Here is a 24662-nt window from a genome sequence, read left to right on the forward strand (position 1 = left end):
TCAGCTTCCTGAAGACCAGGTCCATGCTTCTCAGTGGCTCTTGGCAGGTGGCAGTGGTAGCTACTCCTCCATGGGCATAACCCTGCACTGCCCTACCCATCCACCAGCAACCCGTGGTGGGCACGAAGAGGGGCTCATCTCAAAGTCACTTTTGGTTGGGAAAAGTCTGAGTTTCATAAGCCTTTTCAGTGTGAATTTTTTGCAACTTTTCAAAGTGATATCACTTTGAGGTTTTCCACTGCTTCAGAATTTCTTCCAATTAATGGGAAAAACATTAATGTCCATTTAGGAAAATAACTTTTCCACTACTGACAAACTTCTCCAGCTATGCCTTATGCAGCAGAAGTCGTTCCAGGGGCACTTTGCCCCAAACATCCAGCTATCTTATTTATGCTAATTTTGCTTTTAATAATCCTGGTTGTTTTTCAGTCTCCAGTACCTTCCATCAGGCTCTGGGACAGTTAGCAGACATATAAATAGGGTGTGCTTTAATAGGACTGTAAATGAAATTTATGGTTGCTGTAATTGAAAGCGTTCAGGTCAGGGGATTGTTTCTCAAGCACTTGTGTCTGTTCTTATTTGGAGATTTCACCATTTTGGAAAATTCCTCCCCTTTCAGTTTTTGGGGTCTGGGAATTTCTGTGATCAGCATTGAGAAACTGAGCAGTGTTCTGGCACCCTGCACCTGCTTCTCTTTCATGTGCTGCTGTTCTGCACCTTCAGTTCACTAAACCATCCCCTTCCACAGGACAGAATTCAGCGTATGAGCTGTGTTGTCCCCAGGCCATATATCCCAGGGCTGATATTACAAGCTAGGTTTCTATCTCATAAATTCCCTTTCTTCCCTCCCTTATATATCTGCATCATGTATAATCCAGAATTATCCTTTAATACAACCGGACAAAGCACCTGGGTGAAAACGTGTGAACAACCAAAAAAGAATGGGGGGATTGCACAGACAGCAGCCTTGAGAGCAAGTGGGAGCAGTCAGAGCCCTCATGGTCCTGTGAGCACCTGAGTGTGGGCATGGGAGAACTAACTGGGGGTGGCTTGTGGGGGAGCATAGACTTTTGCCCATGCACACAGTCCTAAGAGGGGGAGATTGTGGTTGGATGTGAGGAAGCAATTCCTCACTCAGAGGGCTGTGACGCCCTGGCAGTGCTGCCCAGAGCTGTGGTGCCCCATCCCTGGAGGTGCCCGAGGCCATGGATGGGCAGCCTGAGCTGGGGGCAGCCGGCACACGGCAGGGCTGAGGGATCTATAAGGCCCCCTCCAACCTCAGCCATTCTGTGATTCCATAATTCTATGATTGTGCCTCATTAAATATTTAATATTTGCTAAAGACTCTGAATTTCAGACAATTTTAAGGCACAACTTCCTCAATTCCAAATATTTTCTTAAGGATCATTTTCAGCACGAGTTCCATCCAGGTTTCAAGCTGGTTTTAATTTCCAAGTTACAAGCTCCGCTGTTATCTTTACCATTCAATACGGCCATTCGTTACCAGGATGGCAGTGTGGTGACTCCATCACTGAGAGTCACCAGCCCTGAGCTGTGCGTGGATACAGGGGATGTGATGCCCACCGTCATCAGTGCTGTGGGGCTGTGGCCAGGTGAGCTGTGGGGATTTGTCAGCGACAGAGTGATAACAGCAGCAATAGTGCACAGCCACCAGGGCTGATGTGTATCTGGCACGGGGCTGAGCGAAGCCCCGGTCGCTGGGAAGCTTTGAGCTTCGGAGCCTCAGAGCCTGAAGGAAATAAAGCCCTTGGTAAAATAAGCGGATCAGATAAGCTGGGAGAAAAATGGAATCGTGCAAAGTAAAAATACCTAATCTAGCTGTTTTTCACCGCATACAAAAAGCAAGAGCTGATCCTAAAAGATACCCGCTGGGTGCATGCTCGCCGGCTCACAGCTCTCTATCTTACTTTTAAGAACATGGAGATCTGAGCTGGGGCCAACGCATCGCACTGTGTGCTGCTCCTAACCAGCACTCGAAGACCTGGAAGCATTTAAGCCCAGGAAACACTAACATTGTATTTTGTGACATTTTAGAGACAATGATCAGTTGGTCCGAATGAATAAATACTGTTCTAGAGCATTGGGTGTGCAGGGAGCTGCTGGAATGCACTGCCTCACAATGGGCAGTGCTGCACTCCAGTGGTCCCCAGCTCAACCGAAGAAAAGAATTGGGTTCACATCACCCTCCCTTAAAAAATAGACTGGCACATTTTTGCTTTATCAAATCCCATTTGCAAAAGACAAAGGCTAAATAATCTGAAAAGGTTATTTTGAAGCAGGGTCACCCTCGCTGCCATAGGTCTAATAAAACAAAACTATAGCCAAATTAGAAACATATTTCATCTAATAGGGGAAAATATAATTGGTGAATCTGTCTGGTGTTTGACCTACAGTATTTATGCTAAATGAAAGTTTAAATATATCACAACGCAGCCTGAGCAAGAAAAGCTGTATTCACTATATCTTCTGTGGTTTGATCCCTTTCCCTTAACCCTTAGCTTCTCACGAAAGCCAACATCAGCATTGCACAGATGCTATGAAGCAAGAGCGATGGCCAAGATCTGCAGAAGTGATGAGTGATTCTGGGTAAGTGCCCGAGGAACCTGGGGAGGGCTGAGGAAGTGCTGTCAGACCTCAGGGCAGACAGAGGACAGTGTGCTCTGCTGCTCCCAACGCTGCAGGGTGGGGTTGGGGTATGGGCACTAAACCCCACTCCTGGCACTGTCCTTGTGGGCACAGGGTGATGCGGGTATGACCTGGATGCAATGAAGATATGAATCCTGTCAGAGCTCCCAGCCCCTCCTCAGCCCCAGTAATTTATGCTCTCCATAAAAGCAAGAGGATCCCCGAGCAAAAGTGATGGATGAAGGAGATTATTAACAAGGATATCATTTTAAGAGAGTCTGTCTATGGGTTCCTCGCAGTTACATAACATTTCATAAATTCCATAACAGATTGCTCCCTGCTCATTAACCTGGCAGCCTCCGGCCCCACTGTGGGGTGCCCATGCCTTGAGTTCTGGGGGGCAGAGCAGGGCCGTGCCAGGTACCCAATCACTGCCATGGCACACGCGTTGCTAAGCCCCACAGCTGGGGAAGGCACCAGAACTATGCTCATCCACCCTTACCACAGAGGGAAGGATTTCTGGTATGGTTTTTGGCACTGCAGTGGAAGCAAGCACAGTTTATCCAGGTCTAGACATCAGCTGCACAAACAGTGCTCAGTGTCAGCACAGCAGGTCTGCGCCCTGTGTCTGCAGTGGGCGGGGAGGCCAGGCTCAGCCCCATGCACCTGGCTGTGCCCCATCGCACAGCACCCAGCAGTTACAGGCACCCAGCTTGCACAGGGCCGTGCTCACAGCACCTCTGCCCTTTGCTGCAGTGCTGCTGCCCCACGAGTCAGATTTTCCCCTGTGCCAGGATGTGTGGGTGCAGCGCTGGGCAGAGCAGAGGAAGCCTTGGCAGGGCTGCTTGGTGCTCCCTCTGACAAGGGACACGTGCCAGTCCCCTGTGTTCCCCAGTACTCATGTGTCTCAGCAAAAAGCGTGCACGCTCAGCCAAAGTTATGCAGCTATGATTCATCCCTTGCAGGAGTTTGGGCTGAAAGCAAAGATCCCAACAACCAAGCGATCCTTTAACCTCCAAACAGGAGGCAAGAGGGATGCACAGAGCCTTCTGCTGATGCACTCAGGGCAGTCGTCATGCACAGGCAGGACAGGCTCTGCCCAACCAGGCATGACTTTCCTTTCTGGAGATGCATAAAAATCCCACAGAGAGCGGCAGAGCCATGACAAGGAGCTGAGGAGATGGACTTAGAATGGGGAGCTTTTTTCCTTTTCTTTTTCTTCTTTTTTTTTTCTTTTTTCTTTTTTTTTTTTCTTAAAGCTTCACGTGGAAGAGAAAGAGGCTAATTAAATTCTTTTGCTGAACGTATTTAGCAAGTCTTTCAGAGAACCGATTGCATTTGGCTGCTGTCCAGCAGCGGGGAGATGGGATTGTGCTGGGTGAAGAGTGGGAGCAGAGCCCGGATGCAGGAGGAAGCACAGTTACTGGCTGACAGGCTCTGGCCTGTCTCAGATGTGCAGGAGAAGTGATAAAGGTGGCCAAGGTGTTCTGAATTCCTAGAGCATGGGGAATCCACTTTAAAGTAGATCCTTGCTCTGCCACATCCTCCAGTGCTTAATTCCCAGTGCGTCCACACACTGTCTCCACTAATAGCTTCGTTAGTGTTTAGGCAGCACCAACCATTCCATGCATCCAAAAATAAACTGCTTGTTGCATCAGCAGCCCCAAGGTCCCTCTCAGAGCAGCACTGATGTTGAAATATACCCAGATTTCCAGCCTCATTCATGTCCAGCAAGCATCAAATGCCTCTGAGCACGGGTGCTCATCTGAGCTGAACTTCAGGCTCCTAGCCAGCCCTGCCTGTCCCAGTGCCACAGGTGAGATGTGGGGGGATGCATGATCACGGGCACTGTTCCTGCTGGAGCTCAGCTGCACAAACACTCCAGGCTCTTGGGGGCACACTACCAGCCTAATGAGCTGCTGCAATGCGTGGGGCTGGGGACAAGACAGCGCGGTGATGGGCTCCCTGCAGCCAGTGGTGAGCCCCTGTCCCACACAGCACCAAAGCTGTCCCTGCACCAAGCCAGCCACCTGGTGAGACGTCAGCCCCTGCAGGGTGCCACATTTACATCTCCTCACCTATTTCCGGGGCAAACTGCCTGATTTTATGATGCCTGACCGGCTCCCTCGGGGATATCATTAGTGGGCAGTTAGTGAACCACAACACCAGGTTCTGCTTTTCCCACAAGGTTCCTGTGAGAAAACCCTCCTCCCTCCCTCCATCAGGGTTATCTTATCTCCCAGCGCTGCCAAACCCAGTCCTTTAACCCCTGCGTGCCAGAGAACCCTGGGGCCAGATCATACTGCACTGGGCATCCACTCACCAGCACAGCCCCCATCCCCATTCCCACCCCTGTCCCCATCCACAGCCACCTTTCCCCACTGCTCAGGCAGCTCCTCAGCTCTCCTGGGCAGCCTCTCCCTCTGATTTCAGCTCTTTGGCATAAGCCATTATTGTGGAAAAAGCGTCTGTCCATGAGTTTAAAATAGAGACGCTGAACACGCACTCTCTGCCTTAACATCCACACAGGCCTGAGGGTTTGCAGCCTCACAGGCACCGTGGCTGCAGACACCCTGCATGCTGAGCATGGCCCTGGGGCTCACACTCCATCACTGGTGCAAGGCATTGCGCTGGGAAAGCCTTAACAGAGAGACAGCTTCATCCCGAGCAGATGGTTCAAATTTGTTGCTAACCCGTATTTATTTAGACTGATAATAACAGGCAGCCCTCCAATCGTGCCGGGAGTTTTTACAATAAACTCCAGCTCACAGTATCAAAAGCAAATCAATTAGCGGGCGCTGTCGGGCCCCACCCCGGGCAGCAGTGCCCGCAGCCTCGTGCAGCGCTGAGCCCTGGTTCCTTCACAGCTCCTTTTAATTTGCTTCAGGGAGAGCTCCAGTGATGCTCACTAAGGGGAGGATTGATTTAGACATGCAGTTTTCTCCACAGACTTCGCAAATGGTTGTAACAAGGTCACAGAGAAAAACAATTTTATCCTCTGATTACTGTAACATGATATGAGCTTGGAACTGCATTTGCCTATTTATTTAGGCGTTGCTTGGCTGGTCCCTGAAGGAAAAGTTCCTGGTGCAGGAACAGGACTGTTCCCACCACCTCCAGCCCCACGCTCAGGTGCTTTGGTGGAGCCCAGGGACATTCCCCATGTCCTTTCCATTGGCCCAAAAGGCAAACCTGAAGAGTGAAACAAGGAAAGAACGTAGCACATCGGCTATTCTTGATCAAGCTGAACTGATACAGAAAGAAATGGATACAGCAGTTGTACACACCTCACTGTGTGAGGATACTCATCCGCAGTCAAATACTGCAAATATGCAGCGGATTGTCAAAATAATGGGAATGTAACAAAGTCACAACATTAAGCCGTATGATTGCAATCAACTCTAATTCCAGCACAGCCACGCTTAAAGGAGATTGTTTTGTCACCAGGCTTTCATGGCCCGATGGCTTTGTAGCACAAGGTTGTTTGGATCGAGTCATTTCTGATGAACATTCATCACAGTGAGGAAATGTCACATTCATTTTATGCTGCGAAAGTTCATAAACTTTCTCAGATACCGCGAGGACTTCCCAGCGGGTGACCTGTTGCCTCGCAGTGATTTACGCCCCGTGGATGGGCTGAGCACACGGTCAGCACTGAGAGCTGCCAGCCGAGCACTAGGAGCAGGGAGCCCTCGGTGCACCACGGCCATGGGGATGCCCCAGGTCCCCTCCACCCCCCTTCTCCAAGGGTTAACGCTCCCGCGCAGCGAGCGGTGGGGGTTCTGCTGACTTTCTGCTCTTACATCATGGCTGTGCTATGAGGCCTGGCAGGGGTCCGCGCTCCGGCGCTGTAGCTCGAGGCCCCGAGCGCTGTGTAATCTTTGGCAGGCAGGGAAGGAGCCTCACACGGGGCCAATGGGGCGTGGGGATGGGGCAGGGGCAGCGCACGCCCTTCCCTCGCTGGAGCTGCAGGGGATCACCCAGAGCTCAGTGTTGGGGTCTCATAGCTCAGGGAAGAATGTGCCAAAAATCCCCCTACAGCTCCTCCAAGTCCTTAACCAGGCTTGGTTCAGTGCTGCACAGCTCTGCATGGCATAGCATGGCACAGTGCAACACGGTATGGCATGGCTCCATGTGGTTCAGCACAGCAAGGCATGGCACAGCACAGCGTGGTTGCTTGGCTCGATACAGCCTGGCTTGGCACAGCAAGGTCACTCCCTAGGATGCCCTTGGTCCATCGGGGCATGCATCGTATCAGGGCCATTTCGAAAGCAACACACATGCCTCCACAGGTCCAGACTATGGGAATGAGCTCACAGAGCAAAACCAGGCAGCTGGAATCAGCTACTCCCTAGAATCATCCATTACCCCATGACAGGAGGGGAAGTCGGGGACATGCTGCTCAGGGGAGGATGAGGCCAGAACCAGAGGGCGGTGCTGAAGGTGAGGCTGCGAGCCGGGAGGCAGCAATTGCATTTCCAGATGCAGAAGCCCTGGGGGCTGCACACCCCTTCCTGCTTTGCTTGCAGGCACCAGGAGCCACAGGAGCTGCATTCTGGGGAGGGAAGGGTGGGCACTGATGGTCACCAGGGCAAGGATTGCTCCTGAGCACCACTGGGGCGTAGGAGGAGAATGAACACCTTATGGGTAATGTTACAGAGGAGATCCAGCTGGGATAAGTTGCAAATGCACCAACAGAAACAGAAGTGGAACTGGAAGAATTAGGAAAATGCGGAACGTGACCAAGAGAAACATAGCTGGGACCAGTGCAGCTGACATGGTTGAGATGTAAGGGAGGAAATATCAAAATCTGGATGAGGTTACAAGGGAAGAAGCAAAAGAGATCTGGGATGAGTCTGCAGTGAAGGATGAAAGCAAAGATTGTTTCCAGCGGCGGTATCACTTCAGGCCATGGAAATGCAGCTGCTCTGTCAGTGACTGCAGCAAAGCTGGGGACCGAGCACCCGTCTGGGGTCCTCCAGAGCACCAAGAGCACTTGGAGACATCCAAGATCCACCATGCACCATGCCATCTCCTCTGGGCACAGGTAGAGGGGCAGGAACAGTGCCACATGCATCCTCCGCTGCAGCATAAAGATCTGAACCTGAGCATAAGTGAAGCAGTGCTCGTTTTTATTTCTCCTGGCAGAAGGTTTTGTCAGATACCCGAGGGAAGCAATAGAAACTTTTGTTGTGTGTTCTAGCTGTGTGAAAAACAAAACAAAAGCACAAATAAAAACACAGACTAGGTATTTGTAAAATATATCTTAGGGTGCAAACTCATGAGGTGACCCAAGAGTCCTTTAGCACCTCTGGGTCTAGAAAGCAGTGAGATCTGTCACAGGTTCACCTATAATTTAGCAAAACAACATTAATTGGAACATGGGAAAATCATCAGCAGCAATGTCTTTTCAAAAGTTACATGTAATAAAACCAGTCCACAGAAAAAATAAGGAGGAGTGTGCATGGGACTAATATTAAATTACCTTGGTTTTACCATATCATAACCAAAGGGAACACGGTGACATCTGGACAAGCTATCAGCAGTATCAGCCCACATGTCGCAGCTGAGGTCAGCACAGCCATCAGAGCCACAGCCAGACTTCCCTGGGCTGGGGGTTGCATTTCCCAGCACCGGGCCCAGACCTCCACAGGAGGAATGGCCACTTCTGTCCCAAAGCACAAGGAGAAGAGGAGGAGCAGGCCACCAAGCTGGAAATAATCCCTAACTAGTTCCTTCTCCTCGAAAAGTAGGTTACTTCCCCATGGCTAACATCACTGTCACCTTATATGTGCCTTAGAAATCCACGGGCTTGATGGATGTAGAGTAAAACTGAAATGAAATGCTGGGTGATAATGGCCTCGCGTGCTGCTCCCCCAGCCCTGCACTGTGCTGCTGGTTCCATGCAGCCTGCAGAGATAGCAGCTCTGCACTGCCCTGCAGCATCCTTGGGGCCATAGCAGCACCAGCGCTGCTGGCATGGGAGGGACGTGGGAGAAGGAGGAAAGGAGTGAGGAGGATGGGGTGCAGTCCATGCTGATGGAAATAAACACATTCCCCCACAGCTGCACAGAAAAATAGCCTCTTCCCACATTCTGCACTCAGGAAGATGGAGAGGTCGGTGTGGTGATGGTGCAATCTCACAGCCAACTCCTCACATCCAGAGCAGCTCGAGGTGCCCCATCCACTTACGTCCTCCAGCAGTAGCTGCAGATGTAACATTGGGAACATAAATAAAAGACAGCCAGAGAATGGGATTTCTTTGGAGGCTGTGAAGCAAAGCGCCTCACCACTAACTCATCAGTTCCTACCAACAAAATCTCCAGTTCGTTTGGCCACTGACCAGCATCACACTGCAAAGGTGATGGCAGTGCCTGGTGCAGCTCATCCTGCATTTGGAATTCTGCGTTGGTTTTTTGATATCCTCTAATTTCTCCATGCTGAGGCAAATTTGTCACACGCATGGGTCTGTTTGATTTCATTAAACAGAATATTTAAGCATAAAAATTGTTTAATCGCCTCGTGTCATTATGAGATGAATTTCATTTTGCATACATTTGCATATTTCATCAGAATTAAGGCTGCTAATATGCAAATGAGAGGCAGGTTGCAGCAGAGGTGTTTATTGTCATAGCTGGAGGCTGCTCCACGCGACGAGCTTTGCAAGGGGCAAGGGAGCAGGCTGGGCCTCACCGAAACGGCTCCGAATTCCTTCAAGTCTCTTTTCTGCTATTTTCTTTTCCCAGCAAGTCACTCTGCAAAAGCACTCTGGGTTGTTAACACGTACCTGCGCTCCCCCACCCCCATGCCTTGCCCACCACTTGGTGGATGAAGGGCACTTACACCCAATTTGTTTTAGAAGCGGGAGAAATGGCGTCTAAAATGCAAAGCCCATGATGAGTGATCAGCGACTTCGACTTGTGTAGAGTAATTAAAGCAAAATGAACTGGTGAGCAGCCATCGCCATCCATCCTGAGCAGGAGCGCTTTCTGCTGACTCCGCACGGAGCTCACAATGCAGACGCACAAAGTGAACCCTCAATAGGGGCTACAGACAATGGTTGAGCAGCACAAAGAAGAGAGCTTATGGGAATTATTATTTTTTTTTTTTTCTTAAAGCTTTTGGAATTAACGTTTAAAGCACAATGAGCTTTTTCAGCACATATTAGTCAGACCAAAAGTTATAGCATCACTTTTCGAAAGAAAATTCTAGAGGCGTCTTCACTGCAAGGCTTGGAGATCAGTACTGCCCGTGTACAGAACATAGGTATCCCTAAACTTATATATTTATAAATGCTAGTTCTGAATGGCCACTCCACAAAGACTAATAAGGGAAGGTAACCTTGCACTCCACATAGCACAATTGCAAAGGAATGCAAATCCCAACGCTATTCTGAGCGTTTCTCTTTGCACAGAGGAAGGAGAATTGGTCCACCTTAAGTCCTTCTGAAAGGCTGAGGCTCAAAGGTATGTATTTGTTTAAAAAAAAAAAAAAAAAAAAAAAAATTGTAGTGATTGCAGAGAAAAGAGAAACCTGAGAGCTTATTCTTGAGCAGTCAGACAGGGTCACCAAAACCAGACTAAATAGTCTGACTGCAGGGCAAAGCGCTGGGGCTGTCTGAAAAATGATCCTCTGGATGGAGGGAATAACAAGAGAGAGGGAAAGGAGGGATGGGTGGGAACACAGAGCCACCAGAACTGTGGGCAGAGGGGAGCACTGCACCTGGCCCCACACGGATGGCTGTGCCCATACCTTACTGTTAACCTCAGCCTTTTTTCCAAACAGCTCCCATATGCTCTGTCTAGAAAGATAGTCCCCAAATGCTCTTGCTGCAGGAAAGGAGCTCCAGTGGGTAACAAGCAAAAACTTTCTTCTTCTCTAGGTGAAGATCTATACCATCCCCTCTTAACAAAACTGCACACTAGAATCTCTCAGAATGAGGAAATCTCTTTCAGAAAAAGCCTAGAGCACATTTAACTTCTTTTGCACTTTACTTTGACCTAGGGAAGTTACCTCAACCTTGTATGGCCTGGCAGCTGGCTTGTAAATTGTGTAGGACCTCCTCCTGTCCAGCTCTTTGCAGGTGAAGTGTATATAAGTATATATATATGTATAAGAAAGGGCACGGATCCCACAGGGCTGTGGGAGAGGCCTTCTGGGGAGAGATTTGAGCTTCTAAGTTCAGAGCATGGCTTAGGTTGGAGAAGAACTTAAAGATCATCCAACCCCCTGCTGCAGGCTGGGTGCCCCCCATCCGTTCAGGCTGCCCAGGGCCCCATGCATGCAGCATCCATCCATTGCATGCAGCAATCTTGAGAAATCAGGGCATCCCATGGAATCCCACTATGTCTGTGCCCCAGAGGTCACCTGTGGGGAGTGGGGTGCTCTCCATGAGGAACACGGGCAGCTTTGAAAGGCTCTGGTTCAGCAGATGACTGAGTAAACACATGGCACTCGCCAGATATTGGGCAAGCAAGAGGCAAGCGTTCAATTCTTTTAACTTATGACTGCATTTAATTACTGCTTTTTCCTCTCCTCATAAGCTGCATATGGGATTAATAATAACTCTGAATCAGATTTACTCTCTTATTCTTCAAAAAAAGAGCAGAGCAGTAAAAATGAGCAAAGGAAGCCCTTATGATGTGAGATAGCCGTGTTTAGGGTTAAGCTGCTCTCTCACACGGGCTTCCCCAGCACTGGGACCTCACAGTGGGGCTCTGCTGCTGCCCTCCTGAGCCCCAAAACCAACCACTAAGGCTGCACGAGGCATAGCAGCGATGCACACAGCCCATGAGCATTGCATGGCTCATCATCGTGGGCTCTTTATCTGGGCATGCCAGCGGACGCAGAGCTCAGGGACGCTTAAATAATGGGAAAATTTAATTCAAGAAACCCAAACGGTGTGCTCTGCCGTGTCTGACTGTTTACCTGCTAATGTTTGCCAACTGCTATCTCATTAGCTGTACAGGAAGTATAATTGATATTTCTGTGGAGAGATGACACTTGTGCCTCTGCTGAAACTGGAAGGCTTTCTCAGTGCTTCATATCACTTCTGTTTGCCGCTTCCCATAAGTGATACTGCCTCATTTTGGGAAGGAATCCAAGAAATAAGAGCTTACCAGAGAGGCCTCTTGGAAGTACGGGCAGCTTTATGTTAGCCTGGGAGCTCCCTTGGACACAAATCTTCCGCAGGAAAGAGCGGATTCTACGCTGTTTGCAAAAGGGCCACAAATGGGAAATAAAATGTTTGTGTAGCTCTTTAATGTGAAAAACATCCATTTTAAAGCTCGGATTCTGCATCTGGGCTCAGTGAGGCTGAGCAGGCAGCAGCACGAGGCCAACCTGGGGGAGACAGAAGCTGAGGTTGGGGGTGTCCAGCAGCCAGCAGCCCATGTGTCTACGCCCAGAGCTGGTCCTGCTCTGCCCTCCCTTCCCATAGACACTCCACGTCCCCACCAGCAGGCTGGGGTAGCCATGTAGGAAAGAAGCAGGATTCCCATCGGCAGAAGGAAGCAAGGGTCAGGAGAGAGTGCACTTGGAGGAGCCATTCTCAGCTGCTCCCAAGCTTTAATTCAGCTGGTATTTCTGTCTGCAGCAAGAGCTATCCCCGCCGGACACACTGCAAGCCTATAGGAAGGAAGAATTTCTGGTTTGTGGCTCTGTGTCCTTATGTCTTCCTCCTCTTTATTTTATTCTGAGCAAATATTGAGCTCTTCTAAATAGAGGAAGTCCACATGGGGCATTGCTGGGTGTTCGGGATGCTGTGAAAAATGGCTTTGCTGACACAGCCGCTTCCTCTCTTCTCCCTGCAGTGATAGCCTTCTGGCATCATTTCTTGCCACAAAGCGCCTTTCCCTCTCTTCTGAGACCTGCATACAGTTCACATCTAACAAGACATTCTTTCCCTGGGATAAAATCTCTTGAAATCTGATCCACGAACACATCTAAACAGTTGTGCTAACAGGTAACTCAGAGATATGGAAATGTAAATGATTCTCCAATCAATAAAGATAATTACAGTGAGAGATAGACTGACATGCAGTATCTCAAGGCTTTTTGCCTTGTCTACTGAGCTCCCCAGTGGCACCACAGACACTGGTGAATGTATTTCTGAGGCTGTGGCTGGGGAGAATTGTTTCCTGCAAAAGGAGCACAAGTGACACTGCCATGCTAACAATGCACGCTGCAGCTGGAGCCAAACTTCTCCAGCATTACTTTGCTCTCTTCCTACCTTTTAAAAGATGTCACTAATGTTGTCCTATTGGCACTGGGTTTCAGCAGACTGAACACAAACTGCTGTCAACTTCTGCACAACTTGGAAGGAGACAGAGGTTCATTTCATTTTTCCCCTCGGGTTGTTAACTGACAACAAACACCTTGTCTGCACACCTCTGGAAGGGCTGACAGGGCAGACCCCCACAACTGAGTACTGAGGATTTCCCAAGGATCTGGTACTTCCCAGTGTGGCCAGCAGATCTCCCTCCTGCTGCTAGCATGTGTGTACAACTGTGCAGAAAAGTCTCAGATGGGAACAGTGGAGAGTTACCAAACCCCAACAGCTCTGTTTGAATCATGAGTGTCTTGAGCTGTGCAGCCCCTCCTGCCCCTTCTGCCTGCACTCCCCACAAGCTCAGCAGCCTTCCAGCTCAACTCGTGCTTGTGATTCCTGGAATCCTTTGTGAAGAAAACTTCATCTTCTGTCCAGCATTTGGCTGGATGGTCTTCACGGGTTAGAGGAACTTTTAAACATTCTCAACAAAGTTCACGTTGATTGAACTAGTGAAATAATTCCTGGTGCAAGCTCTAAGAAGGACCTTTTAAACTTTCGTGCTTGAAGCTCTGCCCATTGCACAAGGCACGACAGACACTTGCAAGGTCATCTCCCTGTCTGCATTCAGCTCCTTTAAAAACACGTCTGACAGCTTTGATGCAACCCAAAACCCAGTGCCTATCTTCCTCTATGGCATTAGTTTAAATATATGTATGTATCTATAGATATACTTGGAGAGGAATGAAGCTGTGACTATGGTGGCTAAGGTCATGCCATTCAGGGTGGCTGAGGTCACACCATCTGACACATGTCAGATGAAAAGCTCAGGCAAGAATATTCAGCGACCGCTCCGCACAGTTTTTCATCCATGTGCAGAGGGAATAACGGCTCTCACCAGCGCTGGTCCAGGCCTCCCCGCCGGCAGGTCAGGGCAACGTGTGTTTCAAGTCATACATGGAATATCTATTCACCTTTAACAAATGCAGCGCACATGAAAATGCCCAACTTTGCTCTCCCTTTCTTCCTGCTCACAGTTGGATATAAGGGAGGAAGAGAGGAGATTGCTTCTACCCATCCACGTTCTCCATATGGGATGAGGGGTGCTCCCGAGGCTCGCTTGCCACGAGCGCAGACCTTGCTGTACCGGGCTGGCTTCTGCTTCACGGGTGCTGGGGTCGGCCCTGGTGATGCGCCGGGTGCTGAGCAGCGTGATCCTGTCTTGCTCCCGGCTGCAGCACGTTCACTGCTCCGATGTGCTCATAGCACCACGATAGCAACTGATGGCACCGAGCCGCACCGCCGCGCGCACCAGGCTTGCACTATTTCTGACTGCAAAGTACAGATGGCTCCAGGGTGGCTTTTCTTGGCACCTCCCTGCGAAACCTAGAGAGGGCATCTGCTGAGCACAACTGCTCCGACAGAGCCGATTCCTCGCCCTCTCCCCCCGGGTGCTCCCATCTGGATAGCCCGCTGACCTCCCGCGCCGCGCTGCGCTGGGTTAAACTCGCTCGCTTTAGTTATGTACTTCCAACAGCTTCAGGCAACAAATGTATTTCATGCGCGGTCCTCCTGTACCTCTCCTTGATGTTCTAAAGCAATGAGAAAGAAGTGTTAAATTTGTTCTTGGCTACTTTTCCTTGCAACTCCCAAAGGCACCGGTTACAAACTGAATCAGTTATCAGCTAGTTAGGCTGGCAGTTCCCGAAGGTACCGCATGAATACTGATAGGGACCCATGCATTATTCAGTGCGAAGAGCAGAGGAAAATGAGCAACACGTCCAAAACAAGAACAGCAGTGGCAGTAAGGGAATAATTAGCGAGCTGTCACTTGTCCCTGTCAGTATTCCCTCCCTTAACACATGAGGGAAAATAATAAAAAAGGGTAAGATCATCTTGCAAGCTCTGCTCTTAAATATGCAGCTGGTAGGTTAAAATACAATGATAAAGGGGAGAGGATAGAGAGCTCTGATACAGTTTTCAAAAGATATGGCCTCCATTTCCATGGAGACTATATGGTTTTTATTTTTTTAATCCCACAGGCATCGGGTTATACAGTCAGCCCCTGCCTTAAATATCAGCCCATGTGCAACAGCACGAAGGGACGTGGCTCTAACACGGGGGCTTATCCCAGGGAAAATATTTAGGGTTTTTTTCCTCCCTTTCTACAAAACACAACTGAAGCCGAGTATGGTTCAGAGACACCAGGCGCACTGCAATTGGCTCTGCTGAGCAAGTCTGCAGCCCAGCACCCAATGCATCCCTCTGGGGATGGGAATGTCCAAGAGGATAGACCAGAAAACTTCCATCCAGTAGGTCTTGGGTTAAATTATTAATGAATTAATGAGCTTGTGAACTGATGAGAATGAAGCTCTTATGCTGGAATCTATTAAACAGTCTCCAGGGTTGCTCCTGAAGAATAAGAGAGCTGTGCTGCCTAGGGTTGGCAGTGCTGGGGGAGGTGGTGCCCACGCCCAGTGCAGCTGGGGCAAACTGACTGCAGAACCTCCACTGCAACAGCAGCAAAGTGCAGTGCCGTGCATTGCCAGTGCCACCTGCATTGTGTTCTGTCTGCACAGTGTGACATGCAGCGCTCACCAATGCTGTGCGGAGCTCCGGGCACTGGAGGTTGCTGCCCTGCAGATCCTTGGGCTCCTCCTGCCTCCGCTCTATCACTGCATGCAGCAGCCCTGGAGATCTCTGGCACTGCTTCGCTCGTTCCGTGTGGGGCGGGATTTGTGCGATGCAAAGAGAAACTGTATTCGTGGCAATGTTAGCAGCAACTTCCCTAAAATATCTGACACGGATCCCTCAGAGCAATCTGCCACATCGTGGTGAAGCCGTAGGATCGATCGGAGCAGGTCTCTCAGCACACAGCCCAATACAGAGCTGAAAATGTCAACATTCGGCATCTCACAAGGAAAACAACCACAGGGATCATCCACGAGGGAGTGTAATGTTTAGAAAAGCTATGAAAGAGCCGAGGTTATTCCTGAGATCTGCAGCATTTACGTCACTGAAGATCCTTTTCCCCGTTTCTCTGCCCTGATTCCCTGCAAGGAAGGAAAGAGGCAGCACAGCGTTGCAGGCAGTGGCTCCGCAGGGCAGTGTGCAGGAGGCTCAGAGACCCTGCTTAGGGAATGAGGGTGGGAAAAGGCAGGAAAGACATTGAGGGCTGCAAGTGCCTGCAGGTAGCTGCTGCCCAGCTTCCAGGAGGGGCTCCTCAACCTCTTCTGCTCCAGGAGGATGGCTTCTGTGAAGTCACTTTCTCTTGGGAGGGACATTTAAATTACAATTCCCTTCTTCTTCCCTAGAAGTATTGCGCTGCCTTTCCGTGCTTCCAAATAGTATCCAGTTATCCAGGGATAAAACACTCCATATGTAATTTCATGCTACGAAAGTGCATCCAAAGCAAAATGTTTTTATTTTAGGTCTTTATAAGCACTTTCCAACTAATCCTTGCCCAGACTCTGACATGCCGTGGTATCTGGTCCCAGATTTGCACAAGTTACTGCATTTGAGTGACACAGGATGCTGTAGATAGTCCTCTATTTAACTCTTATTCCAACAGAAATTTACAGGAAGATTTTTGTTCATCAGATATCTCCCTTGATGTCCTCAAACTGTTGTCCGGGTGGCCATTTTCTACCACAAGCACTGTGTGTTGTTCTAGGTCCCCAGATAATGTTTTTTACCTCACAAAGCTTATGTGCGTTGGCAGAAACACACCGGGGAAATTTCACATCAACTAAACAAGCATCTTCGCTGGCATGTGCCCGTATTTCCACATAAGCACCCACAAGCTCCTCAGCCTCCCTTGCTGAATGAGATCTCCAGCACAGATGAATGTTCACAGGAAAGAACTCGGAAGAGCTGTGATTGTCAGGAGGAGGCGTGTGTGTTCTGCAGTGCTGCCCCTAAGCACAGCCAGCTCCAGGTAATGCTTTCCAAGCGCCTGAGACAGGTGGGGAAAGCAACTCCCCATTGACATGGGACCACCACCGATGGAATATTGGTGTTGGGTTCCATGGCACGAGTTACACTGGTTTACTCAGCAGGAATCATAGAACGGCTTATGTTGGAGTGGACCTTAGAGATAACTCACTCTCAAGTCCCTGTCATAGGGCGGTTGAGCTCATGCTGCCTAGGACCCCATCCATGGCCTCAGGCACCTCCAGGAATGGGGCACCCACAACCCTCTCCAGGCAACCTGTTCTGTCCTTGACCTCAACGGAGCAATGCTGGCTTTTAACCAGCCCAAAGCAGGTAAGCTATCTTTTCCCTAAACACCAAAATCCAAATTCTAAGGGTAAAAGAGATTCCTGCCCTGCTCCCACTGATTCACGTTGCCCAGCCCTTTGCATTCAATACCATCCCTTTTCCTTCCCATGCTTCCACGCTGCGCTGGCAGCACAGACGGGCCTGGCTTTGCTGACGGCATCATTATTGCTGTCACATCCGCGGTGCTGACAGGCCGTGGTGAGCCTGCGAGCCTTATGTTCTGCCGCTTCCGCGCATCCTGGTGCTCAATCGCAGACCTTTGTTTTCCTCCCACTGGATGCAGCCACGGTCTGACTGCGAGAGGACACGCAACTGAGCCAGCAGAGAGCAAACCCACTTGGCACGGAGCATCCCTCGTTGCTCTGCTGAGGAGGCTGTGTGTCAATCGATGGCTAACAATTATGATCAATGTCAACAGGAAAAAACAAAGGAATACCGCTCAGCAGCTCCATGGATAGGGAGCAGCACAGGAGCACAGCACCAGCAGAGGGATGGGGCCCTTCTCCGCCCTCTGGACTCCACCAGGTTGCAGTCACTGAGACGCTCAGAGCCCCACATGAGCTAAGAGCTGGCAGAACCCTGTAATGAATGCAGCTCTGATGCACCCAGTGTGCCATCAGAGAGATGCAAGAGCATTGCAGAAGAATGCTCGATGCCCTCTGTCACTCATTGCCACAAATAATGCTCCTCTCCGCTGTCACCCAGCGCTCATAGGATGCTGAATTAAACAGCATGGCTTTTGATGCTGCTGAAGTAACTGTTGTATTAATTATCCATGGCATTTGCACACACGCCTTACACGCTAGGAAAGGTGCGCTTCCCCCAGACAGCTGCACGCATCACACTCACCCCCACCCCTCCGCATCACATCGCTGGGCCTTCCAGGATGCACCGTGCCTCCTTGCTCACGTATTGTTTATTAATGAACCAAACCTTGAAAGTAGGAGCTCTTTGCCAGAGGTTATTTTTACTACCACGTTAGTTAAGGCTGAGGGTATTATTTTACATGCCGATGAATAATTTATTTGCCATTAAAAAACTTATCCTGCAACAATAAGCAGCAGTGGCTGTCCATTCCCTGCACAGCCACGAGCACGTGGGGTGCAGAATTTCTTCCATTCCATGCTTGCTGCAAAGCTGTGCAGGAAGTAATGTCTTCAATGACTCTGTAAAATAAAACGTCCGCAGTGGTGGAGTTCTCATCAGGTGTGGCTAACTTTGCAAGTTTATAGCGTTAAAAAGAATTAACGCTAATTGAGTTACCACCTTTTGTGCTGTTTTTTCCCCCTAGGTTCTCCACATCTGTTGGTTATTTATCGCACACCAGCACTCGATCCTTATGAAACGCCACGCGTGACTTCTCCTTGCACTATAGGCCATGTGCTATCGGTAGAAGATTTAACTTGTTAATAGAGCAAAGCTAGAACAAAGCTCCATCATTTCATATGAGCTTTCCCAGCCTGATTGTGTTTATTTAGAAAGCAGCTAAGACACAGGCATGTGGGGCTATAAATCAGCAGAAAATCAAATGCTAACATGTAAATAAATTGCAAATCAGCTGAGAAATTGGTTTCATTTTGAGACGATAAAGCATATTTCTCCTGTACTGATTTTATAAGGTGCCCCTTAAGAATTGTAATATTTCTGCGTGGTAATGATAAACATTAGCGAGTTGCTTTAGAAATGAAAAAATGGCAACCCTGTGGGGATTTGAAAAACATATGCACTTCAAATTTGAAAATCCAATTTAACTGTCCATTATATGGAGAATAAAAAAAAAGGTAAGGATAGGATAATTTTGCAGTTACACAGCATTTGACTAAATCTGATTCAGGGATGACAGCTACACTTTAAAAGCTACATGTCTGAATGTAAGGAGACAGCAAATCATTTATTTATGATTGTAATCTAGCTCCTGTCTAACAAGTTAACAACTGTGCAGAGTGCTCCCTGAGTGGAGGCAGCCTGTGTAGGCTTGTCAGTTAGCACTTTTTAAAACACTTTTCATAGAATTTCTGTTAAAAAAAAAAAATATATATATATATAAAATAAAATAAAAGAGACAAAAGAGAGTCCCTGTCAAATTTACCAAAACAAGCAGATGTTACAATTTCAAAAGTTTGAAGAAACAAATCCCGCTCCTGATGTCACGCAGAGGGGCAGAGCAAGGAAAGGTGAGCATGGCATGATGGGCTGTGAGGGGCTCTGGGGGTGTGAGGAGCACCAGGCTGTCCCCAGCTGTCCCCTGGTGGTGACACCCAGCTCTGGGCTCTGATACCCATGTCCATGGCACCACATGGATAGCAGTGTCATAATGGCTGTATCCACCCACGTCTATGCACCTTGGCCTTGGGAAGGCCTCACACCCAAGTGGGGTTGCAAAAACTTGTAGGAAAGCTAAACTGCTGGAACAGGTATGATGAATCATAGAGTCACGAAGGTTGGAAAAGACCTCTAAGATCACCTTGTCCAACAATCCAACTACTGCCAATACTGCCCACAAGACACGTCCCAAAGTACTACAGCCACCCTTTCCTTAATCACCTCCAGGGACAGTGACCCTCCCACTCCCACCAGTCTGTGCCAGTGCCTGACTGCATTTCTGAGAAGACATTTTTCCTAGTATGTAACCTGAGCTACAAACAGACAACATTTAGCCAAGAGCTCTATTGTGGTATAGGTCATCTTCTATCTGTGTCATGTATCCTCTTATCTTTCATTCTCTTGCTACCAAAGGTTGAGGAGGTGAGCAGTGAGCCACCAGGTTTTCCCAAAGGGTAACACAACCACCATCCTGGAAACACCAGTTCAACCTCCAGCAGTAGCCTCAAAGCAAATCAAGCATTGGGAGTTATTGGGAAAGCAAAGCACCCAAGGGAAGGTGCTGGATGCTGCAGACACTGTTATCTGCAGCCTGCATTAGCCTGACCCACCTCACCACAGAGAAGGTGACGGAAGGAAGATGCACAGCAGGAGCACAGGAACCATCTGCTCCCACTGGCTGCAGTGCACAGGGACACCCACAGCTCCATCAGTGCTCACAGTCCCGTCCCCTGAGCGTGGCTGTGTGCAGGGATGGGGCACCACCACCTCTCTGGGCACTGCCAGTGCCTCATTACCCTTAGGGTAAAAACTTCTTCCTTATATCCAATCTGAATCTCCCTTCTTTTAGCTTGAAACTACTTCGCCTTGTCCTATCACGCAGATCCTGCTAAATGGTCTGTCCTTTCCTTCTTAAAGCCCTTTTACATGCTGAAGAGTCACTCTCAGCTCTCCCTGGAGCCTGCTCCTCTCCATGCTGCACAGCCCCAGCTCTCAGTCTGTCCTCACAGGAGAGCTATTCCATTCTGTGGATCATCATTGTGGCTCTCCTCTGGACACACAACAGTTCCATGTCTCTTCTGTGCTGAGGACTCCACACCCAGATGCAGTTCTCCAGGTGAGGTCTTGCAGGCAGCAAGCAGGATGGGGCCCAGCAGAACCGTGAGCTTACTTCATGGGGATGAAGAACACTGGGTGTTCTGGAAGTGACAATTTGCACAGGTTTAGAAAAATAGCAGCCAAATTAGCAGCAGAAATATCCATCAGGCATCCACTCATAGACAATATTTCTGTCTCTGAAAGCTCTCCAGCCATAAATCTCTGGAGGTTAATAGACCATTCAATGAAGCATCGTTGTTCACTGCTCTGATTATTTGATACTGTGCAAACCACCTTCCTCCTGAGGAGAGGAAAGCTGCTTCTTGCAGCAAGGTGGCTGTGCATGTGTGTGCTACATCCTTCCCTTCTGCTTGCAGAAAGCCTCCCCTATACTGGCTGCCTCTCCTATAGGGCTCAAAGCCATCCTGCAGGTGTGCAGCACAGCTCCAGGTGTGGCTGCCTGGGAGCAGACCCCGTGGACCCTGTTTTGTTTATTGTAGTTTGGAACCACAAGCGACCAAACTAAAGAGAGGAAGTTAGAGATGGTGGTTGTCAGATGCTATCACCCTCACACCCTCTGCTGAATGCTAATAAGTGGAAGTAAACAGAAGGAATGTCTGCGTGTTCATTTATCTTGGATTAGGTCGGTCACTGAAAATATGCGGTTCTGCTTTTTGAGATAAAATAATTCCTTTTGGATCAAAAACACTTTTTGTAATTTGCAATTTTCCCTCTTTTGACTTAAGGAGAAGAAAGTCCTGGCAGAGCTGTAGCTACATGGGTAAGCCTGGCTTTTAAGTGATATTGCACCGATAAGAAAATACTTAGAATACGGTCTGCAAATAGCCATCAGCAGGGACTTCTGGAAACCAAACAGATGAGTGGAACAGTCGGTGCTGTGCTGTTCCTGCTCTCTTTCTGGCTGCTCACTGCACTGGTCATGCTTGGGTTGGGAAGGCAGTGCCTATGGTGTTGCTGGAATCAGATGAGAAGCAGGAGTGTTCCGGATGCTGAAGGAGTCCACCCCACTTGAGGGCAGGAGAAGAGAATCTCAGAAATCAATCATTTAATTAGGATCACTGAGGTCTTTGATAATTGCCGTTTTCCCTCCCTGTGTCCTCATGCTTTCTGTGCTTCAACAGAACAGCAGCAACAAAAATGTTATTACAGTGTTTTTGAAAATGAACCATTGGTTCCTATCATGTCATCGCACGGAGGGGACGCATCCCTGCCGGTAATTACACAGCAGAGAGGCTGGAACTATCTGCATGGCTGACTGACAGCTCCAGCTAAGTAAACAGCTCCTTCTGCGAGTGCTGGCAGCCTGGACAGAGGCTGGGCTTGGCTGCAGCTTGGCAGCAAAAGCCAGGAGGCCGTGGAAAATGGCACTGTTAAAGCAGCCAGCAATCTGTGGGGTCTTCAGAACCTTATCATCCATGCGAGTCAACAACTGTGCTAAATTGAAATTGTAGAGTTGATTAAACGACATATTTAAGGCCCCATAAAAGAAAGCAAGCAAGGCAGGAAGGGAGAGGTGCGCGCGGGGGGAGCGGGCGGAGGGTTTATCTCACCGCGAGCAGCAGGCTCAGCCACTGATCTAATCAAATTATTCAGCATTAAAAAACTGCCAAGGCATTCCAGTGCTGCAGCTTCCAGAGGCCCAGCTGGGATCAAATGCTAATCAACATCTCCGCGATATTTATTCCCACTGTCAGTCTGGTACGTGTTTGTTTTCCGAGCGCTGCATACTAAACTGAAGGATCGAGATGAATCGGCGGAGATGGGAGGTGATGAGCCGACGGGCTGAGCATGGGGAGGTGGCACCGATGGGGACAGGGAGGGATGGGTGGAAACCCCAGGGTGCTCCCTCGCTCTTCCCAGCAGCTCAGTGCCTGTAGTGCTGCTGGGATGGGTGCTCGCATTGCCTGGCACTGCGCTGTTGGTGGCGTGGCCAAGGGACAGCCAGCACCTGGTGCAAACCCTCCAGGTCCTCCTTAAGCAATAGCCACCGGAGCGCCCAGAGACTAATTAATTTCCTTTTTGTTTTTCAGAGTTTCATTTTTAAATTACAGTCTTCCCTCCTCTCTAATAAATACTCAACAATTAAAGCTTTTTTTCCCCCCTCCGACATGCGATTCCAGCATCTCTGTGTCCCACCTCCTGTCACCTTCCCTGCCATAAACAGATTCGTAAAAACTGCTTTTGACGCCCCAGCTGCCATTAGCCACTTAAAATCCCATAATTATCATCCTATCATGGGCCTGTTAACGAGCAGTAAAAATAAGGCCATTGAATATGGTAATTTATTCGTAAATTAGCCTAATGAGAATAGGTTTCAGACACTGTTTACTTTCTAGCTGCCTGTTTCGGTGCGCACAGGCTGCTGGCACTGGGATGGAGCTGCTGCCGGCACCGGTACCCATCCGGAGGAGAAAGCAGCAGGAAGCTGAGCACTACAGAAACAGCTTAGAGGGGAAATCTGAAGGTGTTTTTTGAAGCAGGCAGGGCCTGAGCTGAACAGCAGTGAGAGCAGCAGTGACCACTCAGGTGCCTTTCCCACTGCCCCATCACATCCCTTGCCCAGTGCACCTTGGGTCCCTAACAGTTGGTGAGTGCCCCTTTGTACAAGCAAAGAGATAACAATTCTGCACAATGCTTCACGTGCAGCACACCAAAGCCACAGGAATGACTGCATCTGCCCCACGTTCACTTGGGGAGGAGAGATGGTGCATGGGGCAGAAGCTGAGTTATTGACAGGGGCTTGGGGCAGAGGACAGGGACTGGGAACTGCCCCTGGGGACGGGGTTGCTGACCTGAGCATGGAGACATCAGTGCTCTGCCAGTGCACTCAACACGGTGCAGCAATAAGGGTGCTTTGATGGCCAACCACCAGCAGATGCCACAGCCACTGCTCAGAGTTTAAATGCCCGCAGTCCAGGCCAGGAGGAGGAAGAGGAGTCCCAAGCTGACTGCACTGAATCCAAAGCCAACAGGCCCAGGCACTTTGGCACCTGGGCAGGTTGTTTTTTCCTAAGCTCCATCTTTACAAACAGTTATTCTCAGGCAGTGGAGTGGTAATAAACCTTGAGTGAATGAGGATGAGAGGTCCTTTCAGGGAAGAGGTGAAGAGCTCTTGACTATGAGCCTTTCACCCTCTGGAGTATTTTCATTTCTAGGCTGGCTAAAAGCCAGGAAATAAATCTGTACAGCCAGAGCGTCTCCACCACACCATTCAGGCAGAGCGCAGCCCCCAGGCACCACCACCACCCCATTCCCATCCCCACAGGGTCAGCGCTCCAAGCCCCCAGATCTTATCTGAACCAAGGGTCCCATCAGTTGTCCCAGCTGTCTGTGCCCAACTGCTCCTTCGGTCAGGTGGTGGCTGCAGACATTGCACTCCACTGAGGCTGTGCCTTTCCAGCTCCTAATTTAATTACAGCTTGTTTCTTTACTAATTATAATGCTCAAATCAAAGATGAGCTTAAGGCCACAGTTGCAGGGAGGCTGGTGGCTGTCTCCGCTTTACTAGGATGGCCCCGTTATAATTTCAGTTCCTTCTGATGGAAATTATAAACACTTTATGTCAAACCACTTCCCAGCAGTTCTCACAGTGTGAAAACTATTGAGGTCAGGAGATGCACACAACCTACCCATCAGCTCAAGTATATTCCTCAAACACTGACATGCAGTCTAACTGCGGGGAGGTCACCTCTGCAAGGAGCAATCCTTCCAGCCACTGAGCAAGTACCAAATTCCAGCGCCGGAAAATAATCATGTGGAACAGGTTGAAAATGCCCCCTAGATAACAAATGGTTAACAAAAGCAGCCACTTCCACCCAGCATAAGTAGGGACATAATCATTGTAAATAAGTTAACCTATTAATATGCAGTAATAAAAGAAGCATACCTCATAGCTCAACACAGCAAACACTAGTATTGAACTTGGAACAACCTCATCTGCAAAAGCTGTGCCAGAGGTAAAAGGTGCAGTATGAGAAGGTGCAGCTCCCAGCCAAGCAGAGCCACAGATGCCTGCTGGATTGGGAAG

At 49.2% G+C, this 24662-nt stretch overlaps 1 long non-coding RNA gene across 1 annotated transcript in view; it reads right to left on the reverse strand.

Annotated features, from left to right (window-relative positions):
* LOC109370355 (uncharacterized) overlaps positions 1 to 24662 on the reverse strand; it is a 122837-nt gene that overhangs the window by 97655 nt on the left and 520 nt on the right. The window lies entirely within an intron of this gene.

Source organism: Meleagris gallopavo, chromosome 17 (genome assembly GCF_905368555.1).
Source record: "Meleagris gallopavo chromosome 17, MGAL_WU_HG_1.1, whole genome shotgun sequence".
Classification (NCBI taxonomy): domain Eukaryota; kingdom Metazoa; phylum Chordata; class Aves; order Galliformes; family Phasianidae; genus Meleagris; species Meleagris gallopavo.